Source organism: Pan troglodytes, chromosome 15, assembly GCF_028858775.2.
Source record: "Pan troglodytes isolate AG18354 chromosome 15, NHGRI_mPanTro3-v2.0_pri, whole genome shotgun sequence".
NCBI classification, from domain to species: domain Eukaryota; kingdom Metazoa; phylum Chordata; class Mammalia; order Primates; family Hominidae; genus Pan; species Pan troglodytes.
In genome coordinates this window covers 94996893-95023235 of record NC_072413.2, presented here as the reverse complement: position 1 = coordinate 95023235, position 26343 = coordinate 94996893, and the positions used below count along the sequence as shown (strand labels likewise).

At 45.6% G+C, this 26343-nt stretch overlaps 1 long non-coding RNA gene across 1 annotated transcript; it reads left to right on the top strand.

The window, feature by feature from the left end:
- The first annotated feature begins 10044 nt into the window (after positions 1 to 10044).
- On the top strand, positions 10045 to 12235 carry LOC104002155 (uncharacterized). Its single transcript, XR_674237.3, has 2 exons — positions 10045 to 10409; positions 11743 to 12235. It is a non-coding gene; the product is annotated as an uncharacterized LOC104002155 (long non-coding RNA).
- The last annotated feature ends 14108 nt before the right edge of the window (positions 12236 to 26343 follow it).

Below are 26343 nucleotides of genomic sequence, written 5' to 3'. Positions count from 1 at the left end.
ATGGTTTTGTGGGTGAGCAATTTGGGCAGGGCTCAGCTGGGCAACTCTTCTGCTCTGTGTGGCATCAACTGGGATTACTGGATGGTATTCAGCAAGCAGCTGGATGGAGTGGAACAACCAAAACAACTTTACTCACAGGCCTGGTACCTTGGCAGGGATGGCTGGAAGGTTGAACCCAACTGGGTCCCTCTTCTTTTCATCTCATGGTCTCTCTACATGGTCAACTCAGGGCTCCAGAAGACCACAGTGGAAGCTTCTAGTCCTCTGGAAGTCCAGGCTCAGAACTGGCACAGTGCCATTTCTACCATACTCTACTGGTTAAAGCAGTCACAGACTGGCCCAGATTCAGCAGAAGAGAAGTTGACTCCTCTTCACAGCGGGAGCAGTGTCAGAGAACAGCAAGCACACTTAGCCCACCGCAAACATCATAAAGGAAAAGTACTGGGTATACATGTAACCAAGGAGCTGGGTTTCCATCAGGGAGATGAGGTAGGTGTTTCTGGGGTATATGTGTAGAAGCTGAGCAGGAGAATGAGGTGGGAGGGAGGGTGTTCCTGACAGAAGGAAACTAACTGCAAAGAAGAAACTGTAGCAGAAAACAGCTTGGCCAGTGTGAGGAACTAGAAAATGCCTGGGGGCAGGGGTGGGAAGGGACAGGAGATCCGGGCAGGAGCTAGACCACAGAATCCTGCTTGTAAGTTTCCGAACCCACTCTGTGTCTCAGTCGCTCCATCATTAAAAGGGTGGTAATAATTTTAACCAACTTCATAATGTTAGCCCATGTCAAGAACTTAGAATAGAGCCTGCCTTATTGTAGGCATACTCAATAAGTGATTAACTGTAAATTATTACCTGAATTCTTTTCAAAGATTACACTGGCTGCAGCAATGTGGGAAAGGTAGCAGAGAAGGTCGCGGTCTGCTGCTGCCATCCCTGACCTGTTGCTGTCTCATTCTTGCTTCCTGCTCTTTGAGCCTCTGGCCAGCTCCCTCAAACTGATGTTTTGGAGATCCCTGTCTGTTTGGCTTATCACCTGGAGTCCAGACATAGAAGATCCTTACTTCTTTCCTCCACATGCGTTATCTTGAATCTCCCCAGGAGCAATTTATGCTGAGGTTTAGGAAAGGTCAGTACTTGTTCAAGTTCACGAAGCTATAAACCTGAAATGGGCCTGTCTGACCTCAGAGTCCTACTTCTCCGCCCAGACACAGTACCAGAGCCCTGTCTGGGTGCATTACCAGTAGCTGGTGGCTGAGCAAGTCCTACCGCACGTGAACTCAGCCCCAGCTTCCAAGACCTTTGCCCAAATTTAAGGCCTGCCCAGGCACGGGGGAAAATCAGGGATTCAGGACACCCACAGTATAGAAATTATGATCATCAGCTCTGGAGAAAGAAGAGGAGAATGAGGAGGAACTTCTATGGCTGAAACTCAGGCCATGGCCCCAGGCCTGGAAGAATCTGCAGGCTCATTAAAGGTGCATAAAACAGTATCCAGCTTTTTAGCTGGGCACAGGCCTACAAGCACCAACGCCTGCCAGCTTCAGGCAGCCCTCGCCTGTAAACCCAGCATCAAGCTCACTGTGGTCTTTTGTGAAGCAGAGTGCGTTATCAGATGTTCTCTTCCAACATGAGACATAAATGCTGGGTAGTGTCTCATTGGGCTGCTTTGAGAACTCCCCTATTTCTCCCGGTTTCTCAGTTAGGGTATAAACAGGCAATGGAGACACAGTAGAGGTTTTTGAGCTAATGGCAGCTGATAGGGCAAAACACTCAGGGTTTGGGGAGTATACCAGCTCGATAACCATCAGCAAGCGATTTACCCTTTCAGAGCCTCAGTGCCTTCATCAGGAAAGTGGAGATAGAAAACCTCCTTCCCTATATTGTTGCCATGAGGATTAGCAATAACCGATAGTGCTGACCCTAAGAAATCAATTTTTTTTTGAGACAAAGTCTCACTCTGTTGCCCAGGCTGAGTACAGTGGTGCTGTCATGCTCACTGAAACCTCCACCTCCTGGGTTCAAGTGATTCTCCTGCCTCAGCCTCCTGAGTAGCTGGGATTACAGGTACCCACCACCATGCCCGGCTAATTTTTGTATTTTAGTAGAGACAGGGTTTCACCATGTTGACCAGGCTGATCTTGAACTCCTGACCTCAAGGGATCCACCTGCCTCAACCTCCCAAAGTGCTGGGATTACAGGGGTGAGCCACCACACCCAGCCAAGAAATCAATAATCTGTAGCTGTGGCAAGTGTATTGTTATCACTGCCTTGTGGGCGCCTAAAGAAATGGGTGGCACTTCATGTGTTTTCCTTCTATTACATTAAGTGTTTTTGTACCCACTCACCCGTATGACTTTTCTGAACGTGTCACTTGTTCTGACTCCTTTGTATCAGAAGTTTCTTTTGTGTGTCCTTCCTAGGATTCTTCCATCACCACCTGGCGTGGTGCCTTGGTTCCAAAGACCCGGCAGGCACTCATGTACCACATCACAGACCGCCTGCATCTGAAGTTGACTTAATTAATTCTCCCTCAAAACCACCAGAAGTAGGCAGGAAAAGAGTTATTAGCCCCATTTTGCAGATGAGAAAACTGAGAAGCAAAAGGAAAAAAAAAAAAACAAGCATTGTTCAGGTCTCATAGCTAGTAAATGACCAGAATTTGAACATAGATTTTATCACTCTCAACTGAAGCAGTGGATATGTTTGCATAAGATGTGCTTTCTACATTTAATGAAAAGCATACATTTTGGGTTGAGTAATCACATTTCAGCATAACATAAAATGTCAAACGAAATGGTAGAGAATTAAACCATCCTAAAATTATTCCAAAGGTGTAGCTACTTAAGAAAGGCATTCTTTTTATCCTATAACAATTCTGTAAGTTTTATTGAGATATAACTTATATACCATAAAATGTGCCTGTTTTAAGCATAAAATTGAACATTTTTAGTATATTTACAGAGTTGTGCAACCATCACCTCCATCTAATTATAGAACATTGACAGACAGTGCTGGTAGGATGTGTCAAGATCGGTTGAAAATGCTCTTTTAGAAGGGAGCTTAGCAATATGTATCGAAGCTTAATGCTACTCATGACAAAATGTAAACTTCTCAACATAAAAAGTTCTGCTGAAGTTAAAACGTTATATGCACTAGGTTGTGTATTTTAGAATTTATCATCACTGAAAATTGAAAAGATTCTAAATTCTGCCAAATCTAGAAATATTTGCCTAGATGATGTCACTTCCTCCTCACAGAATATTCTATCACTAACAGTCATGGTTATCATATAACCCAGGTCTATGTTAAGATTTCTAGGATGCAAGGTGGCAAATAAAGCTTTTGATAAATGGAAAACAATAAAAATTCAATATAACCCACTAGAACATAACATTCAAAAATGAAAATATTTAGTAGAGGGTGTAGAATCTTGATTACGAATTTTGTCCTCAATTTTCATGCATTCATTCAGTAGGTTGTTGTTTAAAGTCTACCGAGGATGGCTGTGGTCACCCAGGGTGCTGGCCCCCATGGGCCTTGCTCTAGACGCGGTTCCCTCCCTACCCTTCCTTGTCCCTGTACCTTCCCTTCCTAGGTAACTTGGGGTTTCACTTGGGGTTTCGACTAGGTAACTTAGGGTTTCAATGACTATATCCGCATTCTATAGGACAGAAAGAGCCATGAACAACAGCTGGCCAGAAAACCGAAGGAATAAAATAAGTGTCCAGTGAAAATGAAAAAAAAAGAAGTTATTGGGTTCGATGCTACACAAAGAATGAGAACCAGATCCACGCACTCAAGCTCCCCACACACACATCTGGCACCCTCTTACGGATGCTGTCATTGTGTGAGCGGTAATGCTCAGCTTTCAATGTGAGGTATGTCGAATGGTTTGTGGTTATTTTAAGCAGTAGCATTTTTTTTTTTTTTTGCCAGTTCATAAATTTCTTCTATTGTCAATTAAGTGACAAGCCAACATAGATTTCAGGCCACTAGGGTCCTCCTGCATTGTCCCAGGCCTGGGCATAGTGAGAGGAGGTATGACCACCTTCTGGGTACAAAAGAGAAAACATGCAGTGTCCCTCAGCACTAGCTCATCACTGGTCCCAGACAGGCCTGCCTGGGTGACAGCCATTGTGGATTCCGCCAAATGCAAGACTCGACTGTCATAGTCCACAGCAGAGACAAAGACCAGGGGAAGCCCCAGCCATGTTCCTTCTGTAAGCAGCTGAAAAAGGACGGCAGTCGACCTGCCCAGCAATGTTCTCAGGAACACACAACCTCATCCAACACAATTCCCAAGGAGCTGCCTTCTACCTAGTTTTGGAGAAGGAAGATGACAACTTGGAAAAGAAATCCCCTATGCATAGGAGGAGGGAGCTGCCATGATGAAAATGAAATGCTGGCTGCACTTGAGTGTCCTGTGATTCATTTGATTTTTCGGAAAGTATATATTGAGACCTAAAATGTTCTCTCCAGCCTCCTAATAGGTGTAAAGAAACATAAGAAAGTCTTTTGGTTTCATTCTTCTCTTTAGTGGTGCCCCAAGTTGACACACTCTCTCATTTATCTTTCTGCGTATGTGTCCCGAGGATCTGGGAGGTGTGCCACCTGTGCCAGGTGTTAGGGACACAGGGTTGAGTAAGACACCATCCATGGTGTAAACAGAGGGCAAGCGGGCTTTCATAGAAAAGACAGAAGCCTTTGGCATGCCAAGATTATCCACTGATTACAGAGGAGATTGAAGAAGACTAGGGCTTGTCCTGGGGTCACTCAACTTCTCCCTCCACCAACCTGAGCATTTTAGCCAGATACCAATTATTTCAAACTCAACCTTGTCTGCCAAGATGAGTTGTAGACTCCCTTCAGGGAGGAACAAGGGTTTCTTTTCTATCTCTACTAGTCCGAAGCACCCACTGGGGAGAAAATAGGTGCTCAATAGAAACTGCAGTGGGCCTGGCATGGCAGCTTACACCTGTAATCCCAGCACTTTAGGATTCTGAGTTAAGAGGATTGTTTGAGTCCAGGAGTTCCAGACTAGCCTGGGCAACGCAACACGACCCTGTCTCTGCAAATAAAATAAAGTATAAAATAATATAAAATAAAATAAAATAAAAAGTTTAGCCTGGCTTTGTGACACATGCCTGTAATCCCAGCTACTTGGGAGGCTGAGAGGGGAGGATTCCTTGAGCCCAGGAGATGGAGGCTGCAATGATCTATGACTGCACCACTGCACTCCAGCCTGGGCAACAGAGAGAGACCCTGTCTCAAATAATTACCTAAATATTTGTAACGCTGCAGTGATTTGCTGAGTAGTGGAATTTATGCCAGCATCAAATGGTTTTCTCGGAGACCCACTCTTATTTGCTGAGAGGAGAGAGTGTATGCAGCAGCCTTGCTTTGAGACTTTGTTGCAAGCCCTGTCCACATTCAAAAGCAAAGTTGCCCAATGAGGAGAGCGTGGTTCTTTCATTTGGGCAAGTATTCAGTTCTGTGTTCTCCCCCTGGTTGATCTTCATTCCCTTAGCTCATCCCTCACATTCCTTTAAATGGAATGTCACCTCATGCTTTTCTGCCCACTAATTTGTCATCCGGGATATTCCAGGCTGGGCAGTTCTTGGTGAGCCCATGGTGGAAGATAAATACCCCTTTCAGCAATATTCCTGGGAATTTCATTGTGGGGGGCTTTGTCCTGATTCTGATGAAGGAACATGCTGAGGAATAGTTGAGGGCTGAACCCAGGAGCTGAAGAAACTCCAGAAGTAAGATAAGCATTTTCCTTTATTGCTCCAGTGGACAAAACCAGACAAGAATTATAATAGGTCCAATTAAGGTTCCAACAAATGGAACTCTCTAATGTTTAGAAAAAAGGAATGAGCTACTTTGTGTAGAATAGAACTCCCCAAGAAGGAAAAAAGTCTGCAAGCAGAACCTAGATAGCTCTCTGTCTGAGGCACTCACTCATTCCATAAGGAATTACTGTGCACTCCACATGCCTGGCACTGTGGCAGGTGCTCCCAATGCAGTAGAGACTTCTGTTTCAATGAAGCTTGTATGACAGTGAGTGAGGTGGCCAACCTATCAATAAACGAGGAAGTGGCCCAAGAGTACTCACACTCAGATGTGTAAACACAGCCACGTTGCTCAGAAGCTCTGGCTGGGCACTGCACAGCTATGAACCATACTCAGTGGTCCCATTCTCAGCTTGCCGGGTAGCAAAGGCACTGTGAATGCACTGAAAGCAAACTGCTTTAAAACTAAATGTAATCCAAATTCAACAAGTTCATCAGTTCTTTGAGGTGTAATTTGGCTAATTGTTCAGTGTTTCAGATTCCTCTCATCCTCCCCTTCACAATCCAGGGACAGGAAGAGAGATGAGGGCTGGCATTTTGGCAGGTGCATCTCCTGAAGCCATCACATCTGGCTCCATCTTTGAGCATTTTGTTGGATTTTGCTGCTGACATCTGAGGCTGGTGGACTGTGGTCTTTCTCAGCTGGGTCAGAACCTGGTGTCTCCACCAGCCGTCCTCTGCTGTCTCAGCCTCCCATTGGGCTCTTTCTGGAACTGCACATACCCAGGAGAGCCTGCCACTGCCACTCTGCCCTGGGCCTTTGCACAATCACTTTGCCGCTGCCACTGCAGGCCCAGTGGCCGACCCACTTACTCCTTACATCTTCCTGCCATTACACGTTGGTGTGCTCAGGGTCTAGCCTCACCTACATTGTTGTCGTTCTATTCAATGCACACTTCCTGGTGGCCTCACCTGACTCCACCTGCCGTCTATCAGATAACGCCTTCCAGATCAAAATCTGAACAAGAATCCTCTTCTGACCTCCAACTCAGGCACTAAATGCCTCTGGTACTCATAGTCCTAGCAGACATCTCCGACACCTGTCCCTGAAGTTGAAAGCTCCCCCTTCCCTCCAAGCCTGCTCACCTGTGCCGCCTGCCTTCGTGAATAGTGCCATTCACTCAGTTGCCCAAGGTCTCCTTTTAGGATGCCCCCTCTCCCACATCCCACACATCCCAGTCGAAGTCCTGTAAATTCTGCCATGTTTATTTATCTTGGATCTATCTCACCTTAGACATTGCTTTGTCCAAGAAGTGTTCTTTCCCTGGTGCACCAAGCAGGGCTGAATGTTCTGTGTCTACAGCATTTCTGTGCTCCTATGTAGGTGTACCCTTGACTCAACCGTGAGCTGGATGGGGGCAGGAACAAATCTCACCAGCTCATCTCAGTGCTTGCTACCCACATTTGGGCAGGGAGGGTGCTCAAGTCAACGCATATTTGTCAAATGACTGAAGACAATGAACGAGCAAATCTGTGTCAGTAATTCACAGGTCAGTGGGCTTTCTACTCAACCTTGATAAAAAAAATCAGAATGTGTGAATGCCATTAATGGCCTGTTTGCATCAAAAATCCTCACCAACGATCTTTCTTCTACGGGAACATTTGGTATTGTCTCCATGTAAAAAGTTCCCCTGAGACAGGAGAGTTTGCGGAGGGACAGAGGAGCTACATGGGAACTCTTTGTACTTTCTGCTCAATTCACAAACCAAAAACTGCTCTACCAAATAAATTAAGTCTATACAATTTTTTAACAGTTACTTCAAGGACAAGAACAATTAACTAAATACTTCAACATTCATCCCCTTCTGTATACACTGTCCTTTCAAGACATTTCTGTAACGAAGGAAAATCAGCCTGGTGGATTTGAATTCCTTCTCTCTTGGCCTCAGTTCTTCATGCAGAGATCAAACCAGGACTAGCCCAAGGGTCAGTAATGCAAACCATTCAAGCCTTTCCATCTTGAAGACCTCAAACACATTGGTGCCACCCTAGAAAAGAGCAGAAGTGTTTCCCACCCCTACCAAAACTGCTTTCATACCATGAAGGTCTCTCCTCGCAGGAAGCTGTTGCAGAATTTTGGACTGAGTCCCTGACCTTGGCTGTTCTTAAACATGGAACCTGGAATTCTTGGGTACTGGTTCAGAAGCGACTCTATGCTGTGGTTGGTCAGCAGCCCTCCAAGAACCTCCATGTGACCATCGTGGTGAGAGATGCTGGAGGCAGAAGTGAATCGTGCTGTATCCCTGCCCTCGCTTGAGTCAAACTAATAATTACATCGCTCTCTGTACAGGACCTCACAAAGCTCAAACCAGGAGAGAGAGATTAGCTCTGCTGGGTGGAGGAGGGGAAGAAACAGTGGCCCCCTCATCCATGCAAGCACTGCAGCTTTGCAAAGTGCCTTGGCACGTTGGAACCACCTTCCAGCCTTATAACAAAGTTTGTTCATTTTCCTTGGGGAATCCCTGGTGCCACACATATCTTCTCTGTAAGGCTGAAGGGAAGCTCTGAGAGTCCTCGCACCTCACTCAGATGGGTGGTTTGGAGGAAAGGAATCTTGGCTGTTGTTTCCCATCTGTAAAATGATGAGACTGATCTGGAGTTAACAGAAAGTTTAGACATCCCTTCACAACTTCACTTCCAAGCATCTCGCATTCAATGGCTATAAACCCCTAAACCCCTGGGTGAGTGCAAGAGAATGCTGGATGTGGTGGATTGGTCCCAAACATTTTCCAGAGATTCCGAATATAGAAAAACCCTTTTCTTCTATTTCTGGTTATTTCCCCCCAAAATTCTGACCCATCTGGCATTGACCCATGTAGGGAACTCTTTCTCTCAGCTGAAGCAGGCTTCACGCCATGGAAATGGGAATATTTCCCATGACTACATCATACTGTGATTTTTCAGGGAAAAAAATGCTCCTGCATGCCTCTTCCCAGAACTGGATTACCCGATAGATAAACTGAGCAGGCAACTGAGCATCCACTGAACAGGAGCACCACCCCCCTCACCCAAAAAAAAAATGAGAAAAAATTGTTTAGGAAGAACTTCATACTTGATATTTGCCTCCAAAATTATCAAAGTAAATCTCTGAGGATAAATCAGGACTTACTGACATTTTTTACCCTTATTTTATGTATTTATTTTTTGCATTTAATTATATATGAAAGGGTGGAGAGGAGCCATCATCATCTTTTTGAAGTATAAGGCCTCGAAGGTTTTTTTCTCAGATCCTGCAATGATCATGCTTTAAATAGGAGGCAAAGAAGCATTTGAAAGATTCAGGGCATCTTGGGGGTGCAGAGGGAGGTGTGCGCTGAGCCCAGAGAAGGCAAGGGTGGCTGGAGGCAGTGGCTGGTGGGAGAGCAGGCCTGGGGACAGCTCCATAGCTAATCTGTGAGGCAGTGCAGCCCAGTAGTTAAGCAGGTGGATGGGCACTGGGTTCAAATCCTGACTCCATCACTGGCTGGATGGGTGACATCGGGCAAGGGACTTGGCCTCATCATACCTTACTCTCCCCATCTCATAGAATTGTTGGGAGGAGTAAATGCAGGCAAGGTGAAGGGAAAGTGACACACAGGCAGGAGGATGAGGGAGGGAGGAAGGAAGGGCCCCAAACAACTTCCAGGTTCCTGCCTGGGGTGGGTGAATCCACTTTGGGGCCACTCAAGCCCTGAGTGGGATTCTTCTACAGGGACACACTCCAGTCTTTGGAGAGCTACTTGGGATCCATGGTTGCCTTCAGCCCTGTGGGGTTAACCGTGGGCACCCCAGTGAGTTGTCTTCCCCTCTGTACTAGCTAATATTCCCTACCCTGCCCTGCACCCTGGAGGCTCCCTCATGGGACTACCCCCTGCCCACTGGCTTCTGGTGGGGCTTGGCCAATGGGAGGCACCAGCAGGCTGCAGGTGGCAGTAACTCTATTCTCCTACCAGTCACTGCACTTGCCTCTTGAGGCTGGTGATGGAGGGTTAGTGCCAGCCCCTGATTAGGGATAAGAGCTCCCAGCTTCCCCTGCGGCCAGTGTGCAGCTCCATCCCATGCTGGCTCCCTCCACCTTTGTAAGTAGTCCCTCCATCGAGCTCTCCTTTCTGACCCTCTGTGATGGCCACATCTTGTCCTGCATAACTTTCCCTTTCTGCCTCCGATACCTCTTCCCCCTCCTCTCCTGGAGCTCCTTGCTATTCAACAGTAAGACCAGACCCCTGAGATCCCACCAGGGGCACTAAATCCGAAAGGAAAGCATGCGCGAAGGAGCCGTGATAAACACCAAGGAGAAAGAAAAAACGGTCACATCCCAGATCCAGGAGACCCCGGGCCACAGCGCTGCGGGAGTTACCACTCAGTGGCTATGGGAAGAGAAAGAACAGCTTTCCTGGGGGCTGCTCCGGGCCTGGGGTGCTCCTGTGGCCTCTGATCTCTCAGGGAGCCATGAAGGAGATTGGGCTGGAAAAGTCTCTCCGAGGCTCGCTGGGACCCTGAGGGGAAAAGGGCCTTAGGGTGGGTGAGTGGGCAGGATTTGGAGAAAGTTGCCCCTTGACTTACAGCAAGAAGTGGAAGGTAATTTCTTGGGTCCAGATGTAGTGTGGAGCCCCTAAGTATAGGGACTCTCCATCAGAAGGGGACAAATACTTCCCTTGGGGCAGGGCAGCCATGAGATATGTATTAGTCCATTTTCACGCTGCTGATAAAGACATACCCAAGACTGGAAGAAAAAGAGGTTTAATTGGACTTACAGTTCCACATGGCTGGGGAAGCCTCAGAATCATGGCAGGAGGTGAAAGGCACTTCTTACATGGTGGCGGCAAGAGAAAATGGGGAAGATCCAAAAGTGGAAACCCCTGATAAAACCATCAGATCTCATGGGACTTATTCACTATCACAAGAACAGTACGGGGGAAACTGCCCCATGATTCAAATTATCTCCCACTGGATCCCTCCCACAACATGTGGGAATTATGGGAGTACAATTCAAGATGAGATTTGTGTGGGAACTCAGAGCCAAACGTTTATCAGATAAATTCCAGGGCAGTGCCTGTGAGTCCTGAGAGTGGTATTATGGTGGAGAATTATATATGCTTCGGAAGGGCATCTTGGAGTAAGGAAGGGTGACCATGCCCCAAAGGCAAGCTGCTTTCCCATACCCCTGGCCTGGTAGGTCATTAAGTACTCTTGCTCTCCCCCACCACCCTGGCACTAACTGCTCCCCTTCTTTACTCCCCACACCCTTGCCCAGCCTTCCAGGCACCTCCCAGTAGCTGCTCTCTCTCCTTGGCAAATCTCACCATCTACCCCAGCCCTCACAGTCTGAGCCAGGTCTTTTCTGCCCCTGGAGCACCTTCCTACCAGGCTGATCCCAGAACGTGAACAAAAAGCCAGGAAGACTAGAACCAACCTGTTGTAAATTCCACCACCAAAGGGCTAAAGCAAAGCCTTAAAAGTCCAAAATTGCTAAACTACCTCCAAAGAAGGACTCATTTGCTTCTGTATCCCTGGAAGGATCAGCCCATTATATTTAATGGACTTTGATACTTTGTATTGTAGTACATAAAGGCTATTATTAAAATGAAAGATTGTTACAGTGAAGGATCTGATCCTTGCTACTTTGCTTTTTAAAGCTATCTAAAGCAATTGGTATCAGGACTCCTTGCAAGCTTTTCTGATTATCTGTTGACACTGTCTCATAAGGAGTTTCTTTAAAGATTTAATTGACTTCATTTACTCCCTGGTCTGGGAAGGTGCCTGAGGTCTTGGGCCTTAGCTGCAGGAGGGGGAGATCGAGGAGGCCCTGCGATTAGAGCATGTCCTTATAAGCATATTTATGAAATAAGAGCAATGGCTTGCGCCTGGCAGCTTGGAATCTAACACTGTGCTGTATCTACCTTATTTGCAGGATTAGAAGCCATTAATTCCTGGAATTGTTCTCTGGAGTGTAAGTGACAACAGCTGTAGCTATCTGCTCAGTGTCTTTCCACATGGACTCCCCTGTACAAGGGACGCATGAACACACACAGCCAAATGGGGTGCTGCCGATTCCACGTGGGAGCAAAGACAGGCCTGCCACCAACTGACAGACAGACAGTCCCAAAGCAATCATCTGGACACTCGAGAAAATGGCCTTAGTGCTGATTCCCCTCTCTCTTACCCATTCTCAGGCAGGCACAGGCGGAGAGAGGGAGACTTTCCCATTTGCTTTGATCATGGAGAGGCCCTTTGAAGGTATCACTCTGTCCTCACAAAGGGCTAAGTTTCACGTTAATCCAAATCCAACTTCTCTCAGCCTCAATTTCCCCATCCGAAATGAGGAACTGGATTAGTCATCTCAAGGGGTCTTTCTGGCCTTTCAAATACAAAGCAAACTAACAAATAAAATCTCCTTTCCTCTACCATCAGGGCTGGGCTCAGTTAAAACTCAGAGTGAAAAGTTGTCAGAGAAGAATTATAACTTTCTATTAAAATAGCAATTGTAAATGATTATTATGTTTAAGTAACATTGACTAGGTTTTTGATTAGATAAATTTAAAGAATAGAACAAAAATGTTATCCCCAACAGCCAGACAACCCATGTTGGATATAAATACAGCAATGGGTGCATGGATGGATGGATGAATGGGAACTACAGTGCACATATCTTAAATTATTCAAATAGTCCAGAAAGGAATGAAATGAAATGCAAAAATCTCTCTCTCCATCCCTCCTGCAAACCTGACTCCTCATCTCCCCCTAAAGCTACACTTTGCTAACAGTTCCATGTGTATCTCACCCAGAAAACAAAATTTTTTACACTGATACCAGCGTCTATACTAACATATGCTTACTCAAAAGGGAAACATAATATATTTGGCTTTCTGCAAAATTTTTCAAACATACAGAAAATAATATAACAGACATCCATGTATGTATCTTCCAGATTTAAGATATGTTTGCCTTATTTTATTTGCCTCAGATCCAAGAAGAAAGAAAGAAAGAAACTGAAGAAAGGGAGGGATGGATGGGGGAGGGAGAGAGGGAGAGAAGGAAGGAAGGAAGGGAGGAAGGAAGGAAGGAAGGAAGAAAGGAAGGAAGGAACGGAAGGAAGGAAAGGAAGGAGGGAGGGAGGGAGGGGTGAACAACAGAGATACAGGTAAAACTCCCAAGTTCCATATCCTGTCCCCTCCCCAGAAGTAGCCACCATCTTGAAGTTTGGTATGTATGATTCTAATGAACATTTTTGTAATTGTGCTACATGGATTTATAGTCAAGAACAATATATTGTGATTTTGTGTATGTGGATTTCATGTTGCGTAAATAGAGTGATATCAACTATATCTTCCTAGAATTTGCTTTTCTCAGTAAACATAATAATTCATTCATATTGATGTAAATAGATCTAAGACATTGTCTTAATCTACTATAACAAAAGTACCATACACTGGGTGGCTTAAACAACAAACATTTATTTCTCACAGTTCTGGAGGCCAGTAAGTTTAAGATCAAATTGTCTGGTGATTAAGGTGTTTGGTGATTCAGTGTCTGGTGAAGGCCTACTTCCTGGTTCATAAACAGCATCTTTGGGCTGTGTCCTCACATGGTGAAAGGGACAAAAGGGCTCTCTGGGGTCTCCTCTATAAGAGCACTAATCCCATTCATTGAAGGCTCTACCCTCATGATCTTATCACTTCTCAAAGGCCTCAACTCCTAATATCACCACCTTAGGGGTTAGGATTTCAACATATGAATTGGGTGGGATACAAGCATTCATCCATAACAGATACTCATTTCAATTGTTTCATAATGTTCTGTTGTGTGACTAAACCATAGTTAGTTCATCCATTCTCCACGATGGATAGTTAGGATGTTTCCTGTTTTGATTTTTGTTTGTGTTTTTGCAATTAAAAACATAATGGGCCAGGTGTGGTGGCTCACAGCTGTAATCCCAGCACTTTGGGAGGCCGAGGTGGATGGATCACCTGACGTCAGGAGTTTCAGACCAGACTGGCCAACAGGGTGAAACCCCGTTTCTACTAAAAATACAAAAATTAGCTGGGCATGGTGGCAGGTGCCTGTAATCCCAGCTTCTCAGGAGGCTGAGGTAGGAGAATCGCTTGAACCTGGGAGGTGGAGGTTGCAGTGAGCTGAGATCACACCATTGCACTCCAGGCTAGGCCACAAGAGCGAAACTCCCTCTCGAAAATAAATAAATAAATAAATAAATAATAAAAACATAATGATAAGTGTTAGAGTTCTTCTCTTATCATCTGCATCTATCTCATTTTTTAATCACTTAGAATTGTATTGAATGCATATGCCATAACTTATTTAACTTGTCTACTATTAATGATCAGCATATTAGTCCATTTTCATGCTGCTGATAAAGACATACCCAAGACTGGGCAATTTACAAAATAATGAGGTTTATTGGACTTACAGTTCCACATGGCTGGGGAGGCCTCACAATCATGGTGGAAGGTGAAAGACACGTCTCATATGGTGGCAGACAAGAGAAGAGAGCTTGTGCAGGCAAACTCATTTTTAAAGCCATCAGATCTCGTGAGACTCATTCACTATTACAAGACAGCACAGAAAAGACCCGCCCCCACAATTCAATCACTTCCCACTGGGTTACTCCCATGACATGTGGGAATTGTGGGAGTTACAATTCAAGATGAGAATTGGGTGGGGACACAGCCAAACCATATCAATCAGTTAGGTTGTTTTAAGGATTGTGTTCTTATAAACAATGCCCAAAGAAATATTCTTTTATCAGTTTTTGGGCATACTTTTAAGGAAAATTTCTAACAATAGAATAACTGTGTCAATGAGCCCATACAATTAAAACCTTGATAGACCTAACAAAATTATCCCCTGAAAAGTCCACAGCAAATCATATTCCCCACCAACAATGTTTGTTATTCTACAATACAGCCTGATGAACACTCTTTAATTTTGTCAACCTGATAGGTAAAAATAATATCCCAAATGACTTCCACATCATATCCAATTTATTTTTTTCATTCCTCATTCATAAACTGGAGAAGAGTAGTGATAGTATACTGTTTCTTCAGACAACTGTGGGCAAATTGTTTTGCAGATCTCATATTTAGGACTGCTCCAAGTCAAGCAAGAATCCAGACTGGGAGCAGGATTTCTCAGCCCGCCCAAAGTACATCTCTCAGAAAGCTAGGCCCCTCAAATAGTTTACCCCAATTGTCACCATGATTTGTGGATGTATGGATGAGAGATTGATGAACAAATAGATGTGTAGATGAATGGATGGAAAGATGGATGGATAGGTGGATGAATAGATGGGTGGGTGTATGGATGGATGGAGGGATGGATGGACGGACGGACGGACAGACGGATGGACGGATGGATGGATGGATGGATGGATGGAAGGATGGATGGATGGATGGATGGGATGGATGGATGGATGGGAGGGAGATAGATGTGGTAGATTATTAAATAGGTTGATGAATGGATGCATGGATTAATGGATGGATAGGCAGGTAGATTAATTAATAGGTTGATGGATGGATGGACGGATGAATGAATGAATGGATGGATGGATGGATGGGGGATGAATGGATAGGCTGGTGGGTGTATGGATGGATGGATGGGGGATGGATAAATGGGCGTAGATGAATGGATAGGTGGATGGATGGATGGATGGATGGATGGATGGATGGATGGATGGATGGGAGGGAGATAGATGTGGTAGATTATTAAATAGGTTGATGAATGGATGGATGGATTAATGGATGGATAGGCAGGTAGATTAATTAATAGGTTGATGGATGGATGGATGGATGGATGAATGAATGAATGGATGGATGGATGGATGGGGGATGAATGGATAGGCTGGTGGGTGTATGGATGGATGGATGGGGGATGGATAAATGGGCGTAGATGAATGGATAGGTGGATGGATGGATGGATGGATGGATGGATGATAAATGAATGAATAAGGATTGAGGAAATATGGTTTCCATGGGCTAATGAGGCAAGAAGTGTAGCCTTAAGTGGTTATTTCCTTATATCTTGTTCAAGCCTATCCAACAGAGAGTCTAACACCTCCGCTAAGGAGTTAGCTCCTCAATATTCTTGACTTTAAAAGCTTTGCAGATTTGTTTTTGATCTCTATAAAGTAGCTTCCAGGCTGGGCACGGTGGCTCATGCCTGTAATCCCAGCACTTTGGGAGGCTGAGGTGGATGGATCACCTGAGGTCAGGAGTTTGAGACCAGCCTGGCCAACATAGTGAAACCCCATCTCTACTAAAAATACAAAAATTGGCCAGGTGCAGTGGTGTGCGCCTGTATTCCCAGATACTCAGGAGGCTGAGGCAGGAGAATTGCTTGAACCCGGGAAGCAGAGGTTGCAGTGAGCTGAGATCGTGCCACTGCACTCCAGTCTGGGTGACAGAGTGAGACTCTGTCTCAAAAAAGAAAAAAAAAGTGCCATCCAGTCTCCAAAAGTCTTGAAGCAGCAAGAATTATGCAGGGAGTAATGAGCTGCATAAGGGTTCCCTGGGATCTGGGAAGGTGAGACCTAACCATGACCTTCTGGGGCAAGTTGTGGCTGCAAGTTAGACATAGGGTGGAGCCCTACAACAGTAGCAATATGGCAGGGGTAAAAAAGAGAACTTTGCCAACTGCATCTTTCAATTCTGAACCAACAATGTGAAATGTTACTTTGTCAGCTAAAGGTATTTGTAGAGAAAAGTTCAATTTCCCTATACTTTCCTATTGCTTTTTCAAAGACAGCTCATTCTCATGATTCCTTCTCAACTGGACTTTTGATGGGCCAACTTTCTCAGGTAGACACCATTCTAGCAGGGGCTTCGTGGGGCAACCACATGAAACACCAGCATTCTCACCTTTTCACAAGAGAACACGCGTGAGCAAAATTAAGCCAGAAAAGCTTTGCCACGGAAGTGTCAGGGTTCTGCCACTACATCTGCTTGAGAGATCTGGCCACAAGTAAATTTCCAGATGATAGATCACTGGAAGATGTCTAAAAGCATTAAAATATTTTCTACACTTTTGTTATTCAGACCTAGACCTGTTACTGTTGAGAATGTAAGAATCTCAACTTGAATTAGCTTAAAGGAAAAGGAATCAGTTGATTCCAGAATGGAAGTCCCCAGGCCTGATTGGATCCAAATGATGGCAGCAGCCACTCCAGACAGCCTGCCGCTGCCGCCGTCACACCAGCTTCAGCAGGGAGGTACAGTGGGGGCTGCACGTTCCATGGAGCAGGTGGGAGCCAGGGACAAGTGAGAGCCATGCCTCTTTCAAGTTGGGGTGGGAGCTCGCTGGGTGGCATTGCAGCTGCCCAAACAGTGGCTGCAGACCCAGGCCTCTTGCTCCAAGGAGCAGGGAGGAGCCCCCCGCAAGGAACAGCACTACACACTCAGGCATCCCTGCACTCTTGGGGGCCCAGGAAGGCCCCACTGCCCTCGCAGGATTGGAAGTGCCTGCTCCCACTGCCTGGCCTCTCCCTACTCTGGTACCCTTTCTAATCTTCGGGCAAAGTTGGGGACCAGCCCCAGAATGGCAGCAGGATGCAGACAGATTCCTGGGTGGAAGGGGGCAGGTACCCAATGAGGCCCCTCCTTCAGGCCAGGGAGGGTCTGAAGGCTGGTGGCTGGGCTGCCAGTCCAACAGACAAGAGTGGGAACTTTTAGTGCCTTTTCCAGGCCCACCCATGGCCACTCATGGACCTCCCCTCTGAGGTTCATAAAAGCCCCAGGCTCAGCCAGAGCTGAGCAGATGATAGGACAACTAGCTACAGAGAGGAGCTATTGCTCTAGGGCCTCCTCTCTGCTGAGAGCTTCAGAGACCTGCAGAGATGTCAGGACTACCAGCTGCAGAGAAGAGCAACCCACTTCAGGGCCTCCTCTCTGCTGAGAGCTGGGAAGATGATGGGATGACTTGCCTGCAAAGAGAAGCAATCCATTCCAGGGCCTCCTCTCTGCTGAGAGCTGCAAAGATGACAGGATGACCTGCCTGTGGAGAGGAGCTTCCCACTATAGGGTCTCATCTCTGCTAGGAGCTTAACACTAGTTGAGACACCCCAGCTGTGGAAAGAAGCTACCCACTGTGGATCTCCTGTGAGTTGTTCTATTGCTCAATAAAGTTCCCCTTCATCTTGCTCACCCTCCACTTGTCTGCATACATCATTCTTCCTAGTCACAATAATACAAGAACTCAGGACCCACCAAATGGCAGAGCTTAAAGGGCTGTAACAAAAACAGGGCTGAAACATGCCCCTTGCTTGCCATGTTGTGAGTGAAGAGAAGGAGAGAAGAGCTGTGTCCCTTTGGGGAGCCCACACCTGGGAGCTCCCCAAGCCAGGACTGTGACTTCTTCTTTGGGGCCCTGTGGTTCTTGAAGTCTCCAAGCTTCCTGGTGCCACTGCATTCCCCAGTGCCAGCTGGGGAAGCTGCTTGTGGTGTGCCTAATCCAGCTGCAGTCTTGCAGAGAGCTGGCACCCATCCCAGCACCTGGAGCTGCTTGCCCCATAGCAGCCAGCCAGCATGTCTGACTGCACAGTGTTCAGATCCCATGCTTGCTCACACACACTCCTCACCACTCTGTGCCTGACTCCAGTCTTCCTTGGAGGCATGGGATCCAGGCTGGTAGCATGAGCTGAGTGCAGCCTACCAGGCTGAGTGGGCAGAATGAACACAGCAGGCCCAAGCAAAACTCAGGGAAAGACATCACTGGCCACAGGTTTCCAGTCAGAAAAGTGACACACCAAAGATCCCATAACACAAAGGCTCAAAAAATGTCCTAGAGTCTTTCATGCTTGTACTTGATTCTTCTTGGCTTTTCTTCCCATGCCAGTCTTATTCCTTCTTTCTGGACAGATAGCCCATGTCAGTCCCCAGCCAACAGCATTAAAGATTATGCTCCACAGGAAAAAAAGTAATATTATCTCTTTAGGTCCAGCGGTGGGGCGGGTGGGGAAGGCCTGTGAAGGGCTCTAGTTTTCCATGTATATTTTTAAGCCAGTCACTCCAGGTAGGTTGAGCAAGACACCTTGCTTACGTCTGAAAGGATCAGGTTCTATACTTGTAGATGGGAGTGGAAGCCTGGGATAGTCAGGCCCAGAAAGTCCACACTGAGTTGGGATGTAATTCCTCAAAAAGCCAAAAGAAAGAAAATGGAAAATGTGGTGGGCCATGCAAACAAAACAAAACAACTCACAGCTACCAGTAGCCATTATACCAGCAATGACCAAGTGGAATTGGGAAAACAAGATGACCATTGGAGAGCAGGGGAGCACCTCGTCACCAACAGCATTCAGAATTGCAGGGCCATGGTGATGACTCTGCGTTAGTTTTTTCTGTTCTTTAATTCCCTCCAGCGAATGCATCCCTGATTACTGCACCAGGTAAATCACCCCCACCCACCCACCCACGCACCATGATGGCCCATGCGGTCCACTGTTGTCTAATGGTCCATCTACTCTACCACTGGTCATTCCCTGAAGGTACAGAGACCAAGAAGACACGGCTTCTGCCCTCAGGAAGCTCACATTTCTTTTAAGAGAGATGCAGGTAAGACCAGCAAACAGCAGCACATGCTGTAACAGAGCGTTGCAATTTTAGTGAAGAGAGAACTCGTTTTGCTAGAGAGGAAGGGACATGGTCCACTGAAGGAAAGAAGGCATTTGAGCTGGACCCAGGGTTGAAATTGACATTTTCCAGGCAGAGACAGAAGAGCTGGAAAGTTCAGACAGACAAAAAAAGGGGGGCTTAAGCAAATGTTCAAAGACATAGACAACATAGATGTTTATGGAGTTTGGGAAAGAGCAAGATGCCTCTTACTCTCAAGTATAGGAAGCCACTGGGGAGAGGCTCAGAGAGATGTTAGAAATGAACACCCACAAGACCTTTCCAAGGAAGGACCATTGTGACACCACAAGGACAACCAGAAACCATGAGTCCCTGGCAGAGGGGGCTCAGAGGTCCTGGAGGCAACACAGAAGTCAGGCTTTGATGGGCCTGCAAGTCCTGGGGGACTGAGAGGAGTTGAGCTGGAAACTGACCACCCCAGATCTCCTTCTGCTGGCAGATCAGAGACCTCGTCCTCTTGCTGACTGAGGCAGAGCAGTCCAGGGCCAAGCGGGACCAGGTGCACAGGTTACAGGATTGAAGCCCTACAAGGCCCGTGACTCGGCCTCTGGCTGCCACACTCACCTCCTCTCTTGCCACCTTCCCCTTGATGCACTGGTCTTATTTCTGTTCCTTGAAAGCTCCAAGCCTGTTCCTGCTACAAGGCCTCTGCCTTTGTAATTCCATGGCCTGGACGTCCTTTCCCCAGGTCTGTGAATGGCTGGATTCCTTGCGTCATTCAGATCTCAGCCCAGCTGTCATTTTTTCAGAGACTTTCTCTGACAACTTTACATAAAGGGTTTCCTCCATCAACAGTCACTTTCACATGATCCCGATTTATTTTATTACCTGAAATGATGAGTAAATCACTGATTCACTTTACAACATTTACAAAGCACCTAAGTGCCAGGCACTATTCTGGTGCTGCGGATATGACAATAATCCTGACAGAGTCACTGCCTTCACAGAACTTTTGTTCCACTGGTGAACAGAAATAAATATAAACAACATAATATCTTGTAGTGTTAAGTGCTATGAAGAAATAACTCAGTGTGAGGAGATTAGTACAGATGAAGGCTGCTATTTTATTTAGGTAAATCAGGAAAACATCTCCAAGAAGGTGACTTCTCTGCAGACACATGGATGAGCCAAGGAAGTGAGCCAGGTAAGTTCCCGGGGAAGAGCATTCCAGGCAGAAGGCGCATCAGTGCAAAGGCCCTGAGGCAGGGGCATGCCTGGTGAGTTCAAAGAACAGCATGGAGGACAGACAGCCCTGATGGATTCCACCCGGTCACGACTTGACCCCACTGGACTGCAAGTTCCATGAGCGTGCAGCCTCATCAGTCTCATCTGTCCCTAGATTTCAGGCCCAATACAGTGCCTGGTCCATTGTAAATGTCACATAAATATCTGTGAAATGAATCAACTCATTACTACAGCATCCCTTCCCTGGCCCTGCAAACTCGTACTAGCTGAACGTTGACATTACAATCTGAACATTCAAATTATGTTTTAACCTGTCAGACCAAACCCTTCTTTTCTTGTGGCAGAGTCAACTGACATTCAAGATGCCAATATCTTCACAGGGGTCAAGCAGCCAAGAGAGGGCCTCGGTTGCTCATTGACCAGATTAGATTCTTTGTGTGAAGAGGGTATATGGGTGCACACACCATTCCCCAAAGAGATAAACGCAAAATCAAGTTTAAAAGGCAGCTTTGATGCCATCGACCTCCTATTTGATAGTCCTCAGAAACTCACATCCGTTTGTTCAGCACAGGAAGAATCATCACTGGTTATTGCTTCTTGGATCCCCTATTTCCTTAAAGATGATCACTCCCACCAGAAGCTTCCCACCAGGGATGGGAAGCGTGAATTATCTGGAGGTTTCTGACTATTAGATTGCATAAATGTCATCCCCACTGTTGGCACCTAAATATCAATGCGTTCTTAGTAAACATGGTAAGACATGTCCTGCGCTAAAGAAGCCTTGCAACATGAGCAGCACTGTAAATGTAGCACTTAACTGGATATTTTAAAAGGGGGAGTAGGAAAAAAAAGGCAACACAACAGCATTTTTCTAACCAATCAAAATCAAATTATACCTGAGCAACATAATTGGAGTTTAATGAGTAGTTTTATGTTGTGATAATCAAATCACCATATTGATGGGGTTTATCAGCAGAAATACAATGTTAATTACTAAGGAATGATAAAAAATTAATGCAACTCCAAATGCAACATCCCAGGTTACATATGGAAAGGCCGTGTGGACAGTCAGGAAGCTGGTCATTTTTCCTTTTAATTTAGCTTCCAGGCATGGGAGCTCTGGCTGGGCAATGTTTATTTGCCATTTTCAATTAAACATGGTTCAAGGGCTGGATGTCATCCGTGTGCTAATGGGAAGCATTCAAAAGTAAACCAACTCCATCCCTGGGCTTTCATGGGAGGAAAGACAGCTGTACGTTTTGAAGGCACCGTGGAATCCCTTCTTTTTGGTATTCACGGTGTTAGAGAACCTGTCAGGTGAAAGCAAGAATAAGCCCACACTCGAAAAATAAATAAAATAACCTCAGATTTTAAAAGTCAACTACATTCACACTCTCCCATCCAAAAGAGATCTTAGAGCATATCAGAACAACAGAGAATGATTCAATTTGGAGGTCTGGTATCAACTGAGAGCTTTGTGAATGAATATGTTAATGTTAGTGTTTCACAGGACTCACTAAGAGAGTGACACTGTGTCCCTCACCTGACCCCCTCGGGAGCATCCTAACACACCCTCCTGGTAACCCGACATGAAAACTAGCTGCAACAGGAAGGAACCTCACAAACTGAACCTTCTATCCTAGTGCCTGCAGAGCCATAGCAAAGCAATGTCTGTTTCTCTTCCAAGGTTTAGAAAAGACCAAGGGAACGTTACCATCAGCAATGAGAAGAAAAGTTGATTGGCTTACTTAATTAATTAAGGGAAGCTGGTTGAAACTTCTCAGATTTTTTTTCCCTCTAAACACATAGAAATAGTCTCTGATTTTCTGCAAGACACTTTATGGTGTCGAGAACAATATGTGGTTTTGATGTCCGGGTCAACTCATAGAGTCAGGCTCTCCCATCCTTATTGGGCACTATTAATAACTTGGGCATGACCTGTCCTCTCTTTCTGAATTGGGATTTTGGAACCAGAAGGAACATCAGAGGACACCAGGTGTGACCTTCCATTCCACTGGCCAGGAGCAGTCGGAATAAGTAACTATGCATGTGCTCAGGGCTTTGCATTTGCAAAGGAGGTTCACAAATGCCGTCTCATTTAAACTTCATAACTTTAAGTGGGTGGTGTTGTCCCCATTTTACTGTTGAGGAAACTGAGGCTCAAAATGTCAGATGTCTCACCTGAGGTTATACAGCCGATGAGCAGCTGAGTCAGAACTTCAACCAAGCTGCCATCTCCAGTGAAGAGCAAGTTCCCGTTGATGTTGCTCTGGGACTTAGGGTGGTGTCTCTTGGCTTACAGAATAAAGCCCCACACTCATCCCCACAGTTGAGACCCTTCGTCACGTGGCTGGCCAGCCCTCCATCCCACTGCCCAGCCTGGTGGACTCCTGTATCAATCCACAAGTTTCCTGGCAGACATTCAATATCCCCTCAGCTCTCCCGCTCCCATGGCTCTGCTTCCACTGACCTCTCCTTGGGAAGCCTTTTCCCAGTGTCTCGCTACCAAGCTCACCTGTTCTTCCTGGACCAGGTCATGCCACCTCCTCCAGAATGACTGCCCAGATTCCCCTGGCCAGGAATCAGATCTCATCCCTCAGTATTCTTAAAGCTGCCCAATTGCAATTCATTTATTAGTTGTATAATTAGTTGTTGGATGACCATTCCTCTCCTTGACTGCACATGCCAGGGAGCCAAGGACTTAGCACAATGCGTGACACACAGTAGGCATTCAAAAATGATGTGTAGAATGAGTAAATAGATGAATGAATGAGTGAATGGATGACTGAATCACATATCCAACATCTTTTATGTGCAGGAACCTGTGCCAAGCATGTTACATGCACAGTACATACTTTAGAGGACTGCAGTCAAGATGAAATGAGATAAAACAAACAAAATGCAGGACCCAAATTCTGACACATTATAGATGCCTAAGAAATCTTAGCTGTCATGGTTATCATCATCATTTTTCATTATCAGGATCATCATATTGTCTCAAATACTTAACAACACTTTTTTACCTCTGATTTTATCTATATTTTACAGATGAGGAAATTGAAGCTCAGAGAAGTTAGGCAGCTTGTCTAATGTCACACACCTGGTAAGTGGCAGAGCTGAGATTTAGGTGGAAATTCAAACCCAGGTTTGTCTGACAATAGCAAAGCTGTCTCCTTGGCCATCACACTATTCCACTGCCAAATTTGCAGGGAGCCTGGAATTGCATCGTTAAGGTGGCTCTGAAGTGCAGAACCATGGCTACCCCATCTCCCCACCAGCTCCAGACAAAGTACTGTACTACACAAGTCAAGTTTTGTTGCTACAATATTCTTTGGGACAGAAAGAAAATGTCTACAGAGCAAGTTTAGGACACAGGTGGCTTCTGCAGCCACAAAGTGTTTTGTCCTTTGTCCTTGCCCATTTGTCCTCAATCAGCTGAGCACACAGGTGCCATAATCACTCTGGATACCAACCCAGACAAAGCTGCTTTGTAGATGATGGCATCAGAAAAATTTGAAGAACCAAAAGTGATAGCTGGAATGCATCCAGTGATTCTCTGATTTTATACAGGAGGAAATTGGGAGCTGGGCATGGTGGCTCACATCTGTAATCCCAGCACTTTGGGAGGCAAAGGAGGGAGAATCACTTGAGTCCAGGAGATAAAGGAAAGTGGAGACCCAAGAATAGTCAGCAAACTAGTTAGAGGGCCAGACTAGAGTTCAATCCTCTGCCTTCTAATCGTTCTGCTTTTTTCTACTACACAAATATTTTTCTCAAATACATGGCTCCATGTTTTCTGTCCACTAAAATGTAAAGTCTTTAGAAGTAGGGACTAGAACATAGTCTGGTCCAAAGTCAGTATTTGCTCACCATCTGTCCTTCCCAGAACCTGCCCAGTGGAGCCCATCCAAACACATGAGGGTCTCCGACATGGTAGAGGGAACCTCAGCAGAGATGAGGCTGTGGCCCAGATTTCAGTGTCACTCAACCACTGAGAGGGGCAAGAGTCATTGCAATTATCTTGTCCAGTGTTTCTCAGTCTCACCTTAACTAGGGACCCTCTTCTGTCAGCAAAATCTCAACAAGAAGTCTAATTTGAAAGCAGGAGTCAGAGCATTCAGATCCTGTCCACCTCTATCCCCAGTAAGGTTCTCCATAGGCACAGTTGGAAATCTTATCATCTGGTCTACCCGACCTGTATATGCCGATCAGCATGACAATAACACCTGTGTCAAAAGTTTATTTCTCACTTATCTCATGTTCCAATGCAGTGGGGTCTCTGTTCCATACAGTCACTCGGGGACCAGGACTCTTCCATTGCATGGCTCTAACATCTCCTAGGACTTCAGCATCCTCCATCAAATCTCCTACATCTCTCCAGCACAGAGAGACTGAGTTGGGGGCTGCACAAGAGGTTTATCCCACTTCCACCGATACTGCACAAGCCACAGAACAATTCCACAGCCCCATCTAAGTACAAAGGAGACTGGGAATTATAATCTGAGTATTCAGGAAGGCAAGATGGGATTTGGTGAACGCACAGCATTCTCTGCCACCTCATCACTTTATACGTGAGCACTCTGAGGTCCAGAGAGGGAAGGTGGCTGTTCCCTGGTCACACAGCTTGCTAACACCAAAATCTATTGACTTCCCAGCCAGGTCTCTTCCATGCAGTGCAATCTGCACCAACAGGAGGCAACATAGTAAAACAAGAAACAAAACAAACAACAATGATAAAATGTAAACCTTTGCAGACAGGCAAACCTAGATTTGAATCTTGACTCTACAACCTATCAGCTGAGCCAGGTTGGATAAGTCTCTGGCTGTCTCTGAATCTTAGTTTCCTAATCTACAAAGTGGAGATAGAAATACTGACTTCAATAGATCATTAGCAGAATTCCATGCACATGGAACCCCCAGTCCAGGGAAAGAGGTAGTGGAGAAAGAGACTTAACCCCAAAAAGCTTTTATTTTGCCCCACTCTTGCATCCCCTGGGCCCTTCTGATCCCCCTTTCCCTGCTCTAATATTTCTTCATAGCAGTTATTACCTTCTAACAAAGTATATAATTTACAAATTTATCTTTATTGTTCATGTCTGTATTGCTCTCTAGAATGTAAGAGATTTGAAGGTATTTTGTTTGGTGATCGTATCCCAAGATCCTAGAACAGAGCCTGGTACAAAGGAACCATGCAGCAAGCACTTGATGAATGAGCGAATTATTCAATCAATTACTCCATCACAGGATGGCAGCTAATTGTCATCATGCTCATTCATTAGTCTTGGTATTGTCCTCCTAGGGCATCTATCCTCTGAAGTTCTCTCTCCTCTACCCATTTTTCACAAGGAATATGCTACTGAACAGACCCTGGGTTGTTCATTCCTCACTTAGTCACACCTGTTGGGAGGCGCTTTGGAATCGTAGCCCATGGCATCAGAGTGCTTGGCAGAAAAGCCACCAGAAATAGAAAAATGTAAAATTACTCTGGTTCTCCATTCCTTTTACACAATACCTTCAAATCTCTTACCTCATGGAGTTTACATTCTAGGGAGAGAGACAGATGTAAACAATAAAGATAAGTTTGTAAATTATACACTTTGTTAGAAGGTAATAAATGCTGTGAAGCAATATTATATCCTTGCCTCCCATTGGCCAAATCTATCTGGAATCCAGAGAAAAAGAGATTTCAG